General features: G+C 37.0%; 1 protein-coding gene across 3 annotated transcripts in view; it reads left to right on the top strand.

The window, feature by feature from the left end:
* The first annotated feature begins 5,470 nt into the window (after positions 1-5,470).
* LOC131429767 (uncharacterized) overlaps positions 5,471-17,014 on the top strand; it is a 31,258-nt gene continuing 19,714 nt past the window's right edge. Inside the window, exon 1 of one of the 3 annotated variants that reach the window (XM_058594102.1) lies at positions 5,471-5,695. The gene's annotated coding sequence lies outside the window, so the exon portion shown is untranslated. Of the gene's footprint in view, positions 5,696-5,830; positions 5,851-16,199; positions 16,450-17,014 lie in introns of those variants that run through there. The other 2 variants (XM_058594104.1, XM_058594103.1) reach the window with 2 other exon arrangements.

Raw genomic sequence — 17,014 nt, 5'->3', positions numbered from 1 at the left:
TTCAGTCTAAAATCACTTTTTAGATGACACATTCTAATTCACAATTCTTGTCACATGTCCAGCCCACTGTAGTCCGTAGCCCGTTTTCGATGAGTCTACCAATGTCAGCTTGTTTGTATACTTTGATCACCTCGTGATTCATTGGACTTTGGACTGTCTTGTTTTCTGCCAGCCGTCATGTACTGCTTTTTTTTTTTTTTTTTTGTTTCTTTCTGACCCTATGTGCGGGGGTTGGGAATCGAACCCAGGCGGGCTGCGTGAAAGGCATCGACTTACCCATCACGCTATACCCGTCCCCCGGTCGTCATGTACTTCGTCTTGGTAGAATTGATGGTAAACGCTATTCTCACAGATTCTCTCTGAAAAGGTACAAAGCCAACATTAATAATAACAACCATCAAAACTAAGAAACATGTGAGACTGATGATGGATCCCGTTTCTCTGCACGCCGAGTCTTCGTATCGCACTTTTCAATGCAAAAAAAACAACAAATTATAGAGCGCATCTCCCTGTTTAAATTTATCTAAGGAACCGTTCAAAAACAGCGTAGACCAACTCCTCGTCTCCCCGCATAGACTTTCGTAGACTTTTTCAAATACATCACCTCACTCCCTCTGAAAGACTGCGTAGACAAAACGTGATGAAAATTTGGTAAAATCTATTCTCGGTGACAAATAATGTTATCATGACTTCAATCACTAAAAATTTCATGAACACGATTTAAAAAAAAATATTCTGTAAAATTTTACCCAAGCATTTCGAGATCGCTTCGAAATAGTGTTTCTAATAAACATAATTGATCAGTAGTGTTAACCCTTCGTGAATATCGTCAAAAATATCGTGATAGTACTGAGCCCAACAACAAGGCAATATGTTGTTTAGCCTTTAGAATTGAAGTTTAGTCAGTAGCCGACTGAAAACAATAGCCAGTATTCTGTATACGTTATTCAAATGAAATTCCAGATCTATATATACAACGTAAGTCACTTTTGCAGATATATGACAGAACCGTTTTGAAGCCATCGCCATAAATAGTCAACTCAACGGTGGCCTCATGAATAGCTCGGGTTACGGCTCAGGTATAAAAGATACATTGCAAATAGTGCTATGCAAGTGAACATGCTCAAGGCATTTCACGTGAATTAGTCATGCCATTCTTGTTAAACGCAACGAAGATTGAATTCAATAGCTTTCCTGCATACAAGTTCACTTTTTGGTAATATGCTTCTAGAGCAATATTATAGTAGCTTAGCCTTCTTGCAATAACCGAGATAGATTCATAGTTGCTGCAAGTTAATGCAGTAGATCGATTATGGCATTTAAACATCTATGAAAGGGTTCTTTGGTACATTACAAACATTCGTATCCAACTTGCTGTGAAAAGTGGAATCGTATAACTTTTATAATGGAACGATTCCGCCGTATGCCAAACGGCTTACCTGTTCGGTGTACTTATATCACCGGAGTTTAAAAGGGAACATTTTTACATCAAAGTTGCTCTCTTGAAATGTGAATTACTTACACACTTAAAACCAATTCTCGAGCTCGGTATAGAAAAATGCCGAGAAAGATCGGCAATACACAATTTTGCTAATTGTTCAGTATTCAACATTATGTTTTCCGAATTTTGGTTAGTTAATACACTGATTTTTCAGCGAAGCTCATCGTTTTTCTTGTTTTCTGACGAAACGAATTCTTCATTTACTTTCAATTGCTGAAAGCTCAGTAATTTATAAATTTCGCGTTGCTTTTGCCGACAATTATACCGGTTATACCAAGTAGAATGTAAACTTTTGCTGACGATTCCGGTAATAACTGACGTTTGACAAATTTGAGATTACCGACTCTCAGCAATTTTATCTTTTACCGAGATGATTACCGAATACTCGGCGGTGCAAATCTCGTCAATTATTTTACCGAGATTCAACGAAAAAAACAATTTTGTACGCTGCGTGGCGTAGGGGCGTCTGAAACTCTCTGGGCGTGGAATTCCATACCTGGAAATGCGTTTTGTTTTTCACTTCCCTTCAACATACCAATAGTTTACCGCTACGGTCTTAGCGAGTGTGTAGAGAAAACATCGTCTTTACAACGTAGTGTTAAGCAATCAGCAGATGAGCGCTGAGTGCACCTCAAATATTAGAACCCACTGAGAGACGATTTGTGAGTTGTGATTTGATGTGTTTGTACATCAACACATTGAATCAGATTCTTATGACACTGTCTCGCTTGTATTCCCCATCCACCAGAGTTGCCATGAGCGGCCAACGTTCGAATAGATACCATTTCAATTCAATGCTCAACACATGTTCTCGTATGCTGGAAACGCATTCGGCTCAGTAGCCAGTTGAACATGAAATTCAATCGTGTATGTTATACATCACGCTACGGTTCGACTTTTGTTTTCGTACATTAATGCTCGTGTTCGTTTTGAGTACCAGCAAAAACTAAACCGAAAATCTGGGTTGTGTTGGCAGCTCTGTGGTTTAAGCATACACTCACCGGTGTAGCTCGGTACGGTGATGCCAAACTCAGTACTAACTTTTAAAAACTAGGAATGAGAGTTAGATGCGGATTGCATCGTAAATCATGAGGTGAGCTGATAAATAGAAAAAATCGAGCCTCATGAGCGAGTTTTTGCCACCCTTGTACATAACTCGTGATACTTGACTTCCGGCTCTGAAATTACAAGGTGATGAGTGTCCGATATTCCAACACCGAGATAAAGAAAACGAAAACCAACCACGAAGCTCGATTTTGAAAACACATGCTAGTCCATAGGCACTGAACACACACGAGTCCGAGTTTTCAAATGAAAACAGAATCACGACACTGACACAAATGTCTGTTACCGGTGTGTGATTTTTATTGAAGACGGTTTTGTGATAAAGACAGGATAGTGAAAGATACAAATGTCTAATCTTCATACAATTGACGACACAAAAAAGTACGAAATTTTAGAAACAGATTGTATAATTATGCGAACTTGTGAGTCTGGCTATTGAATGACCCTAAAAGTTTAATGCAACTTCGACAGTCTCCCGATTCCGGTTCCGGAAACATTTATTCAAAATGTTCAATATGAAACATCCTTCGATGAGAACATGAAATGTTAATGGGCACAATGAAATGTAGAGGCGCTCACCTTTCTAACAATTTCTTATAAAAACGCAAACTCATTTGAATAATCATAGTAGAAGTGGAAGAAAAAGTTTTTACTCTGAGATGGTAATGTTTATTAGTTTATTTAATGTTAGATGGTAACGATTATTTAGAATGGAGCATTATACTTAGTTCAAAACCATTTTTCAAATGCCCAGAAATAACAAATAAAGCATCCAAAATAAATGGTACAATGTAAAAAAAACATTACATTGGTTACATTGGTAAATAGATATCAGCAATAAAAATAAACTTGGAGTAGAAGAAAATCGATTTCAATGTGATTACTATAGCTTTTTTTTAGTGTAAACTACGATTAAACAAGGAAAACTCTCAGAAATGTGTGAAATTATGTAAGGTTAGGTTGTTTCGGATCAACATTTTTTTTAACAGAAACCAGTGTAATGTTGATTTCTCAAGTACTAGAATGTATAGCGATCGAGTACCAGTTATTTTTGATACTTTATTCGTTATTTCCGGACATTTAAAAAATGGCATTTAACCAAGTGTAATCATTCTAAATAAGCGTTAGTTTTCGCACAATAAGTTAAGATCAACGTTACCACCTCAGAGTAAAAAAATTTCTTCCACTGCTACTATGATTTTTCAAGGTGTTTACCCGTTTTTATAAGAAATCGTTAAGAGGTGGAATGATTTTAAAAGTTTTCTACCGATTTAACACCTCTTACTGAAAGTATCATCTTTAAACAAGCAGCGCCCCTACATTTAATTTCGTTTGTTAATTGAAACACTTCTTAATCTTCGAATTTCCGGTCTCCGTGCGGAGTGCTGCTATTTAAGAGTGCACGAATTTGACATTTCTCTCCCCTACTTCTATGTACGAGATTCGATGCGGGCTGGCCTGAGAGCGCCTACTCGCAAAAAAGTTGTTACCAATGATTTCACGCCTTTTTTTATAACGACCAATAAGCCACCTGTCAACTTTCGAAAGAAATTACAGGCGAGCTAAGAAAAATAGAGTATTAAATTTAACACCAGACTTGCTCTTAGCAAGTGCCGAATCATTCGAAATTACTCTTCAAAGTAAATGTTGATAGATGGCTTATTGGCCGTTATAGAACAAAAACGCGTGATTTGTTCGGAAAATGTGAGAGCGGGATATCTGGTAAATATGATGTCTTTTGTTTTGGTCAACTCTCGGTTTATTTTTCAAAAGGGCGTATAAGCAAGTAACAGTTTCTCTTTAATCACTCTCTCTTTCGATTATTGTGATGTGATTAAAAAGATTTTCTTTGATATCACTATTCTGTTTGAAAGTCGAAAGTTTCGGGTATCATTTCATGCAAAGAGTTGAGTGATAAACGTGGAAAGCGCTTGGTAATTAATAGAAGAGAAAGTAAACAAAGAGAAACTGTCATTTGCTTATACGCCCTTTTGAAAAATTAACCGAGAAATATCTCCAGTCAGGGTTGGAAAAGTCTGTATATCCGAAATCTGCAGTCAGCAAGTATGTCTTGCTCGCAGCCATTTCTTTATAAAGTGTGATACTCTAAACTGATTTGGCGAGCAAAAAAAAAAGATCGCGACAATTTCAAAAGTCTGTAAATTTTGACGAAAGTCTACGAATAACTCGTTTTTCGAAAGTCTGCAAAAGTTTGCACAACAAAAAATGTCTGCAGCACTATGTACAAAATCTGCAAATTTACAGACAAATCTGCAGACCTGGCTTCTCTGATGGAGAGGCATCCCTGCGTGCGATGTGGACGGTCCAAATAGAGTTGCCAACTATTTTTTTTTATCAAAAATCTGTATTTCTCGCTAAAATCAATCTGTACAATATCTATCTCGAAAAATCTATTTAGTGAGGACTGGTTCTGGGGGCAAAAAAGGTCGCTTCGTTTGTTTAACCTTATGGAACAAAACACAAAAACTGAAAATCGGTATTTATCTGTATGCAAATTGAATTATCGGTATTTTAAGAGAGCATATATGTATTTCTGTTTCGAGTACAATTAGTGCATATCATACTATGAACCCTTACAAATGTTATAAAATAGAATGCTCGTTGATCGGTTTTACTACATTAATTTATACAATAATCGATTTAACCTCGTAGACGGAGGCTAAATCTACGAAATTATGCACAATGTGTTCAAGTAATGTGCATTATTTTTTGTGACTTTTAAATAGAGCCTATCACACGATATGCCCTAACCATATGTTAGTACTGAGTTTTCAAAAATTCAATATTCCAGAGCATCCCTGGGTCGTATTGTTCTAATTTAAGTACTAAAGCTTTCACTTGTTTCTGGCAGCACTTACCAACTGTCAGTAATTTTCCTGCTTCATATATACGGAAAGGGGCGATTGTTTTTTCTCTTTATTCGAGAGTGAAAAAATGGTGACGAGTGCTCTAAAATTTTGCAGTTTTTAAATTTGCTGACCCAAAAGGGCTTAAAACAAACTTGAACAAAATTAAAAGTCAGGAAGAGTTGTCTATTTCGTGAGAGGTGCATAAAGTGTACGGGTGAAACTTTACGGATTATATCAGCTTAGAGAATAATACCACTTGGTAAGTAGCATACAAATTGCACAGGTCATTTTTTATGTGATGATTGTCATACCAAATAAAAGCCAGTGAAGTGAAATAAAAGGCAATGTAATTATTCTTTGGAAAGTGTAAATTATGGTTTGTGATTTTTTCGCGTTTCTGTGCAATTCGTAAGCGTGAGTTATGACTTTTATTTATGGTTTACCGTACATTAATTTTGACAAAGACTTGAAATATGGTTCATGGTAGATTGTTATCTTCTAATCAAACATTGTAGTTTATCCAGGGTTGTTACGGTCGCGCGGATTTCGCGGTTTTCGCGGATTTCGCGATTTTCGCGGATTTGGCGCGGTTTCTGCTAAGATTTTGATGCTATGGCGCGGATTTCGCGCGAATTTCAAAAAACATCATTCCACAAAATTCTTTGCAAATTTTTGAAACTTGTGAGTTTTATGAAACCCTAAACAATTAAAGATGGGCGAACGTTTCAGCAATTGGTCGAGTTGACCGAATTTTCCCTTGATAAAACTAAAATTTACTAGAAGGCGGTTCTAGCCAATGTTTACTTCAGTGGACATAATTTCGATTTTATGCTTTTCGATCTCGAGTGATACAAGTTGCTATTTCAACATTTTGCACTCAAGGATATTGATGTCAGATGGAAGATATCGTCTCAGTGATAATACATTCAATAATGCAAAGAACGTAATAAATGGAATGCGATTCTTCAATAATATAGTAACAAATTTTGTGTATGATAAAAATCGAATTCTTAAAGCAAAAATTACACGACATGCCTACGAAGCGAAGTCTGATAATAAAAGAAACGAAGAAGTTCTGGGATTCCATTCGTGGTGATAAGAAAGTGTTCTAATAGTTTGTTTTTTTGCGTTCTGGAATTTGTCCTGAAATATGGAAGAAATCCTATGTGAATAAGGGTATAGTATCCAACTACCTTGGAATTGTTACTTTGTGCGCTGTATCGAAGCTGTTTGAAATTATAGTTCTGGATTTTATAACACATAGTTGCTCTGACTACATATCAGAGACTCAGCTTGGATCCATGCCAAAGCTTTCAACTTCCCCTGCTGCGGTCGACAAAATCAATCATCACATAACGATCTCCAAGTTAAGTAGACTGGGATTAAATGGATAATTTTTTAATTGGCTTCGATCATATCTAACTGGTAATGAAATGATAGTGAAAAAAGGAGCCTGTACAACCTCACCAAGTGCTGTTACATCTGGAGTTCCTCAAGGAAGTCACCTTGGACCGTTCATAATTTTATTGTATCAACGATCTAAATTTTTCGATCAAGTGTAAGAAACTATCGTTCGCTGATGACTTTCGTATTTCATATTTCTAAATGGTTTAAATGCCACTAAATGCTCCGTCGTCTCTTTGTGTAGCAAAAAGTCTGTATTCAAGTTCGACTACAATATGCCACAAACTGTTCTCGAACGCGCATCGTCTGTTAAGGACCTGGGTGTTCTGGAAACCAAGTTAAATTTTAAAGAGCACATAGAGCTTTCAATTGTTACAATTTGACATTCGACATCGTAGTTTTCCTATTTTTTCGGATTCCCTATGTTAGAACTAATTATGGATATAACGAGCCCATTGCTAGCATGTGCTGCATATTTAACAAATGTTTCAATTCTTTCGACTTTCATTTATTACGTAATGTTATCAAGAAATCGTTTCTCATGTTACTGTCTCATTAGATGTAGTTACTATAGAAGCACTAGATTTAAGCAAATGTATCATTTGGATGATTTTGATCTATTGATGCAAAAGATGAGGAGTTTTTATGCCTACTTGAGAACAAGTTTGACAGAAACTAATTCCAGTGAGCTTTTCCCTGATCCAAATAAAAGAATAAAAGATGATTTCCTCCTCAGACATTCAGAGTAAAATCTTTCAGCAGAAGAAGACGCTATTATAATTGAAACTGATATTAAAAAGAGTGAATCAGATCATCCCGATGTGGTTTACCTAAAAATTCTTCTTACCAAGAAGGAAATGTTTGCCGAGCAAAAAAAAGTCGAAACAAAAAAAAATATCTTCGATGAAATCTGTTTCACTTCTTTTAAAATCACAAGTGTAAGCATTTTTATTTTTACTGTAACATTTTCCGTACATCAGAGAGTATTAATTAAGGATCAAGAATAAACCAAGTTAACTTGTGTATTACGTACAATTTATTCAGTACGTTTGTTATAGATTAATAAATGCAGTGCAACGAGTTTCTTAAAGTAACTTGCAGGATTGAGTTTCAAACAATTTTTTTTAACAATAATTTATTCTCAAATGAATGTTAAACCTAACATTTTGTATGATATTTCAGCTTTGAACAATTTCTCACCAACGTTTGATGGAAAATTGCTTACATTTTATGAATATAGATTTTAATTCCCTTATAAAAAAGTTGGCATCACTGCTTCAAATCATTTGTATTAGATTGCGCTACACAAAATAAGCAAAACTAAATATTTTCTGTTAAAAAAGTAGTTTTCCGGAAAAATAAATAGTTTTACGACAACATGCCATTTCCATTGCCTCTCGCATGTTAAATTAAAGGTTCCTATTTTACGGGTTCACTTGTAGAAGCTACGAAAAAAAATTTTGCAAGAGGAAATCCATATAGGAATGTGTTTGTTGCTAATCAAATGTGTCAGTGGAAGTAAGCTGAAACTGAGATAATTTTTCTCGAGCAGTTTTAAGGAAAACCGAAGAGTTCTAGACTAAGACACTTTTCTTGAATTGCAATTTTAAGTAGAATGAACTGATTGGTTTATTTTTCAACCATATGGAAGATTTATTGATTAAAATCAGTAAAAGAAGCGCCGGAATTTGTTTTTACGCACATATTGTTGACATTACTCATACGCTTGCAAAAAGTCTTGCTCCTTAACTAAGGGCATCGAAAAAGATGAAGAATAAAAATGAAATCGTTTTCGTTGGGTTTTTCGAAGTGACGTGCTGTATGCGGACTTATTTATTGTGTTCATATGACAAACTTATGCAGATTTTTAAATTATATTTAAGTGAATTTTCAAGTACTGCGTAAAGTATCACCTGCATAAAAATAGTTGTCTAACGCTTCGCTCGAATATCGCGCGTTTCAGTTTTCAACTTCGCGCGGATTTCGCGCGTTTTAGTGTTCGACTTCGCGCGGATTTCGCGCGTTTTGATTTTGAAATTTTTCGTAACAACCCTGTATCTTGCTAATGTAATGAAAAAAAAAACTTATTTTGAATCACTTAGACAGCTACTTTTCTACATTAATTATATTATCATTGGTTTTAATCGTTCAAAGAAAATTACAGTTCAGACTTTGTCAACTCTCTTGACCTCTGCGCTAGCTTTGTCTATTAACTGCTCCAAAAAGTACTAGATACTATCAAGTTTATGCTCTCATATGTGCCGAGTACAAAGTTGTAATTCAAATAAATAATGCTGTTTGACTACTGTCAGCGTTTCCATGATCGGTCGCTCAAACATAAATGTACATGCACACATTCAACGACCAAAGAAACAAAACAGTAATTATTTGCATATGCAGCATACAGAGATAACCAATGTGTACATCCGCGAGTGCAAAACAATTAGACAACTCGCCAGTGCATGAGTGAGCCATAAATTACGTCCCAAAGTGAAATTTGCAACGAGGTAGTATCATGATCAAGTATTATATTAGGTGCTCGTCTTGAACCCGTAGGGTAATAAACGTTAAATAGTGTAAAATGTTACGTGTAGTGATCAAAGTGAAAATCGACCTCAGTTGCTCCGTATTCCAGTACACTTGCACCGGAGGAGCTTGAGAGGTTGTTAAGGTGAAGTGGAGGGACAGTGCGGTTCAGTGCAGCTGTACTCGATGGTTGCACAATGCGACCGGTGTATTCTCTTGTATCGCAGATATGTTTGATTGTTTATTTCTCGTCGGCTCCGATTAGAGCCGTATTCGAGTGCTTTTCCAAAGAGGTAATTGAATCAAGTCTCTACAATACGACGATGACACGCTGGTGTGGCATTTGATTAGTAACTTTTCGATATCGTGATTTTACAATTAGACAGATGGATAGATTCGTCATCGTTATAGTTTAGAATTTGTTGTTTTGCAGTTCCATTTGGGGAGAGCGTAGTTTCATTCGATTGAACCGATTCGGGTCATCATACATTTGGTTGGCTTCGGGATTGTGCTCTCATACAGTGGTACAGTTTATGTTACGGTTTGCAGCAAGTAAAACCGAGGATTAGTAATGTGTATTAGTCGGCAGTTGGTCTACCACTTACGAACAGCACCGGACATTACTATCACACCAAACGTTCTTGTGCTATTCAGTGAATGATTTCCCTTCGACACTTGAGTACGTTTGGTTTTGTCCGGTTCTATTATTTCTAGTAATTTACGGTGTGTGCGATTCGATAGTTGAAAGTCTGCATGGTCACAACTGACGTCAATTAAGGCCTAACAAACAAGCAAAATGACTTGTTTTTTTCATTCTATTATTTGACACGGTTCAAGATCCTCAAAGCTAAACAGAGCCGGTTTATATCATATATTTTAAGTATAAATAAAATCACTGCAATGTTTTTTAGTTCTGGGTCATTTCTCTCTCCTTTTTGCCTTTCTCATATAGAAAGGTTATACAATCATACATACAAGAATGAAACGATTTTTACTATCTTAGATTCAACTGAGATGCCTTCAGATCACGATTTTTATTCAGATCCAACTTCCGGTTCCGAAGAGAGCTTGCAGGATGAAGACGAGAGCTTTCTAGAAGCGAGCAAAGAAAATAATTTGGTTTACCATCGCAAATACAATTCGGAGATCGTATTGGTTCGTGTACTCAGGAAATTTGCCAGCTGTTCTGGGAAAGGTTCGCAAGTGTTTGCTCTTGCGATTTTCTATCTTCGCAAGAAAAAGAACGCGCGGCGATCAACGTTCTTGTATCCAATTATACTTTGCACTCAATTGATATAGACGTGGAATCGATACAAACGGCAATAGTTGATATGAAGGCTTCCATCTCTGCAGGCCCAAACGACATACCAGCAGTCATCTTAGAGAAATGTTCAACCGGGTTAATCGCCCCCTTTGCCGTTTATTTATTTTGTCACTAGTTACGGGAATATTCCCCAACTTATGGAAAACTTTATTCATGTTTCCGATCTACAAGAAGGGAGACAAAAAAGATATGTATAACGAATTACTGTGGCATTACTTGTATGAGCGCTATCCCCAAGCTATTCGAAGAAGTAAATCTAACTCCATTTTTCAACCATTGCAAGCAGTATATCGATGATTCCCAACACGGGTTCATTTCTAAGCGTTCCACAACCACCAATTTGTTATCCTTCAAATCTTACGTAAACAATTTCAGATGGCCGTCATCTACACCGATCTTTCCTCCGCCTTCGATAAAATTAACCATGACATAAAAATTGCAAAATTTAATCGACTTGGCTCTGGTACAAACATCCTTCGATGGATACTATCATATTTCAGAAATCATCATCTTGTGGTTAAAATTGACGATTGGGATTCGGGAGGATTTTCTGCAACTTCTGGAATTCCGTAGGGCAGCCATCTCGAGCCTTTGATTTTCTTGCTGTACTTTAACGACGTTAATTTTTCTTTGGATGGTAATCTTTCGCAGATGACCTCAAGATCTACCATGGTATTCAGCGACAAATGGTAATCTTTGCGGATTGGTGCAAATTTAATCACATGACTGTTAATCCAGACAAATGCTCCAGAAAAAAAGTGCCTTTAAAATTCGAATACTATATTGAGGGATTCATGATTGGCAGATCGACGTTTTTCATGAACAGTTGACATTCAAGCAAAACACCAACTACATTGTTGCTCAATCTTTTCGCTTCCCTCGATTCGTGATGAGGATGGCCATGCATTTTACGGATTTTTACTGCTTGGGATCCCTAAATTGTTCTTTCTTTCGCTCTACTCTGGAATATTGCTCAGTTGTTTGAAACCCTCCGCACCTTAATGACGTTAATTGAACCGAGTCGATTCAACGTAGATTCGTTCGATTCGCTCTTCGCCGTTTACCTCATGAGCCGAGCTTTGAAAGTCGCGGATTGCTAGTTGGTCTAGACACACTTCAAGTAACGGGAAGACGGGTGGTTATGTAGTTTTTGTGTGAGATCCGTTAGGTAAAGTGATGTAAATAAAGTGTAAGTGAAAGAGAATGCAAGAACGGTAAAAAGGCCACCGTCTCATCTAAAAAAAAAATCCAAAATGACAGTATCGGAAAACCACCTTTGTTGAAAAATATTAAAGCAGTTCCATTCGTTGGCGGGTTGGCGGTTCAATGCATAGGACGCTGGTCTTACAAGCCAGCTGTCGTATGTTCGAGCCCCGACCTGGAAGGATTCTTAGTGTCAGTAAGATCCATAGTACTAGCCATGCAATGATTCTGTACGCTAAGAATCGGCTGCGAGGTCTGTTGAAACAGAAAGGCCAAATTCCACGAAAGAAATGTAATGCCAAGACTTTGCTTTGCTTCCTTCGTTGCAGCTGGATGAATCTTTGTAAGAACCTGTGATTTAGTTTATTACGAAGCGAGCTCAGGCAGAGATGGCATTTCACCAGAGTGATAAACGCTAGAGTCAGAGTTTTGCCACACCGAGGATGAAAAAAACGAAGCACCGCACAAAGAGGAAAGCGCACTTCTTCTCAGTGTCGAATAGACAGCATTTGAGTGTGTGCTTGAGGTTAAAGCAGCTGGCGCGAGTGAAACACATTCTCTTCGCATGAATCGCTCACACGCGCTCTCGTCTAAATACACCCAAGTGACCACTGGCGCGTGATGATGAGCGAACACTTCTGTGAACTTCAATTAATAGAGAGTAGATCTGGCCTTGCTATGAAAAATTTGCAAGGAAAACCGAAAATTTTACGATAAATTGTTTTATTTTGCTGATTATGCGTGTCCACGCTTCATCTACGAAAACCATACAGCAGAGTGCTCACCGGCGTGTACACCTCTGTGAAAGCATCTGCATCCACCTCGGAGAATTTATTAGCTAATGCTCTAGCACTTTGGTGCGATTCAGTGGAAGAGGTAAAAGGAAATAAACAAACGCTCCCATGATGCGTGCACACTTTACACAACAGTGGTGTATAAATGTGAAAGAGAAGAGCTCTCGTTGAAGTTGTCAGTGCGAGGGGAGAAATTTTGCTTGCTCTTCGTCACACAGAGGAGATAGACATCTCTGAGCTCAGGAACGGCTTTTGGGCAGGTCAGGGTAGCGAAACGAGTGCAACCAGAACCAAATAGACTATGCGTTAAAACTTAATCTTTCGACGGAACCCAAGTGCCGTAATCGCACTTGAATCCCACACTGTAAGAAAACGCGATAGTGAAAAGAACAGCAAAATTGGGAAGTGATGATGCAGCACTAGCCACAGGGTGGGAGAACGTTGGAGGACGGAAGAAGAGCGCGATTAAGACGGTGAGAAATCCGAGGCTCTTGGCAAAAGGTCACAAAAAATAATAACTGTTACACTTCGGAAAACATGCATTCTAAAATGGCTCAAGAATAGGTTAACTAATGCAGCCGAAACTAGATCCATAATAGTTGAAAACTGTGGCATACGAGAAAATTTGGCGCCCGGGGCAAAGTAAGAGATTTGCCGCCTCCTTCGTTGGTTTAGTGAGCAAAAAAACAACTGAACTCCATCTCCGGAAAGATGACTTGGACGAGCAAAAAAAAAAGATCCCATGAATTAGTTTGCCGCCCCCCTAAAAACGTTGCGCCCGGGGCGAATGCCCCCTTCGCCCGCCTCTAGATACGCCACTGGTTAAAAAGATTAAAAACCAAGACGAAGAGTTTTTTTACCCACATAGTAAAAATTATGCATGCTAACTTTTTTAAACTAATAAACGTTTCACATTGATACATTTGGATGTGTTTCATATATTTTTTCAAACTCGGCCAACCTACCCAGGCTCTGGGGTTGGTTGGCCGATTTTTTTTTCAAAAAGTCTAAGAAAGAGTACAGAAATTCCGAAAGCGAAACTCGGCCAACCAGCCACGGTCTCCGCTACTTATTATCAGATAACGAATATCGGCCAATTTACTAGCTCATGCGAAATTCTATCAGAGTGGAGAGTTACGTTCAAAACCTCTCCCAGATCTCGTAAAAATTGCACTTCACCAGATCAGAGCCTCAGATTAATATCTGAGCCGCCCCATATGATACGGTGTGCATTTACGTCACTGCCGACTATAAGTTTGCGGCAGTATGACTCAACCTTTTTGAAGTCATCACTCGGCGGAAGTTGGGAGCAATCGACATATTTTATATCTATCCCATCAATAGTCAGACTAACTGTGACAGTACTAATATCCCGAGTTGTGAGCTCAAATACATCGAGAGCACTATTTGCAAGCATGCATGCTCGAGGCATTTCACGTTGTCATACCGAACGAAGACTAGGTTTAAAAACTTTCCATACATTTTGGCTTTGAACTCATAACTTCAATATTCTTTGGTTGCATCCTACGGGAAACGAAGAAGCTTCAATATGACGACTTCCGCGATAAATCATATTCGCAGTTGGCAGAATTTTCTCAGATTCGAATGAAACTATCTTGACATGTAGACTTTGTTCTAAAATGTCATATTGCATACTTTGTTTTTCCAAAATTGATCTACACAGTCTTTCAAAAAGGGCTAGACTTCAAACCATATTTTTTAAATTTTTGACGACAAATGACTATACTATACTAGTGATTTTCACAAAATCAATCAAATTTTTCAATAAAAACACTGAAAAACTTCCATATCTAATTGAAATCAATTTACAAAAAAAAAACATTTTTTTTATTATAAACATTTTACAGTGTGTTTTTGATTGAAAACTAAACTAAACTGAAAGTTATTAACATCCAAGAATTCAATGAATCTCAATTTGAGAGAAGATCCCACAGAACACTGGGTGCCCGATATTTGCAAAAAGTTTCAGCAATGGACAAGAAAAAGTTTTAGTTAAAAACACTTTTTTTCGCAAAACTGCCCGCCTCACAATACATGGACGGTTGAAAAGGAACATAATAATCCACCTTGGGATAAAGTTTTGTTTAATTCGAAAGTGGTGTTTTTTTTTAATTTTTTGAAACCGATTTTTTTCCAGTGTAGGATTCCCTCCCTTTGGTTGGTGGGCTTGACGGTATTGCAAACATCATCACATACAATCAATTAGCGTTACAATTTGATAAAAATATGCGTTACAGTTTTTAGTTTCATAATTGAATTAAATGAATAATATATGGAACGACTTGAATAAGATGTTGATTGCATTACGCTCCAACATCCGGGGTTGGAGAGGCCGGTAGGGCTTAACTGAGCTCTTTTTTATGTTTTATTTTCATACTACCGGCCCTTATTACCAGTGTGAAGTGAAAATTAAGTAGAGTAAACGTATCCCAATTGGGTTTCACACGATGACAATAAATGAACGGTAAATCGAATCCATCTTTGACGTTTATTGGTGGTTTGTGTACCATGGAATACTGTGGAATGAAATAGAATATTGTAGAATATAATAAAATAATAATGACCGAACCAATGAGCAAACCACTGATAGCTGTCAAACGATGTTCATCCAGTTTATATTGTGAGGATGTATCGTTTGGGACCTGATGGGTGAGATGATGTGTGAATGAAATGTAAGAGTGAGTGCATGCAAGAACGGTAATAAAGGCCACCGTTTCAGCTCAGGACTAACGATCGACCAATAGAAAAGATAGAAATTGGGTAACGGTACCCCCATTCATCTCAAATCCATTAGTCATTTCATGTAAGAAAACCATTAGTTAGAGTGAGATCTGTTATCTCTGTTTGATAGATTAATTTCAAGAATAACATGAAATCTGGAGCATTTTTTTTTGTTCGTTAAAACAGCAGTATTGAATCATTTCTGAACTACTTTTATGTGCCATTGCTTCTTACAGACGAGGCAAAGATTTTGTATTCGATTTTATCTCAATAAATTTATTGAAAGTCGAGTAATCGGTAAAATAACATGGTGACTCTACTAATGAGATGACTATTGGCACACAAATTTTAGTTAGAATCTATTAGAATAGAAATAGTAACTCAATGTTGTGATGCTTGCTTGTGGAATACATGTAGGTATGTATGCATGTGTGTATGCGTATGTGCCTGTGTGTATGTATGTGTTTTTGTATGTACAACATACATTATACCGTTCCCTCGGGTGTGTTGTATCAAATCGGTTGTGACACATTTCGATTGCGAGTCAGTGTACCAGATGTTCAAAACTGCCTGAGCGGATGGTAATATACTGTCAAGAATCAACCGAAGATAACGAAATGTGAACATGCTGTAGCAATACTATTAAACCCAAGTGTTATTATCATTTAAATAAAAACGCATGTCCTCAGTTCTTATCCGTCAAACCATGATGAGCTGCTTTACAAAGATCAATGAAACACTAATTTTTTTTATTTTTTTTTTTTTTTTTTTATTTTTTTTTTTTTTTTTTTGGAAACGGATGACTGGATGAGGAACAAGAAATACGAAAATGCGGAAAGAATTAGAAAGGAATATTGGTAAGAATATAAACACCATTGCATACAACTAACTTTTACATTTAAGGAAGCAACATAACATGCCAGCAAAAGTACGGAGTGAAAAATGACAACAAAAGACACGAATCACAGCTGAATAGAACACTGGAATTAAGGTAGAACAGAATACAAACTATGAACAAAGGTAAGAAAATCAACATGAAGAAATAATAGAAACTGCTGGGTAACAATGTAATTTCCTCATATTGAAAGAGGCGTTTATATGGCGCGCATGCGCTAATTCGGCCTGATACAAATTAACGGGGAGGGCAATACATTTTGGACAGGGCTGTAAAAAGCTGATTGGAACCCTTTCCCCACCAAAATGTAATATAAGGAAACTATAAGGATTTTTTTCCAGTGTAGGATTCGAATAGACGAATTTTACGGAAAACCTTATTCAGAGTTGACAGCTTATAGGCTTTATCACAGAAAGCCCCTGTGCTCACTTTATTTTTCCAAAATTGATCTAGACAATCTTTTGAAAAGGACTAAACATTCTTATCTTTTTTTGTAAATAATTAGAGTAACTAAATGACAAATCCTACAAAAAATTGTTGGGCTGTTTTGTTTTCAAAATAAGTCTGATTTTCGAATGAAAATACTGAAAAAACTACTAATCGATTTTTACAATGAAAAAAATCGATTTTAAATATTTGAAGTCAAATTACAAATTACGCCATATTTTATTTGAATGAATTTTGTCGCAA

This window comes from Malaya genurostris, chromosome 2, assembly GCF_030247185.1.
Source record: "Malaya genurostris strain Urasoe2022 chromosome 2, Malgen_1.1, whole genome shotgun sequence".
Taxonomy (NCBI): domain Eukaryota; kingdom Metazoa; phylum Arthropoda; class Insecta; order Diptera; family Culicidae; genus Malaya; species Malaya genurostris.
Note: the sequence above shows the minus strand (reverse complement) of the source record. Positions and strands in the feature narration are given on the sequence as shown.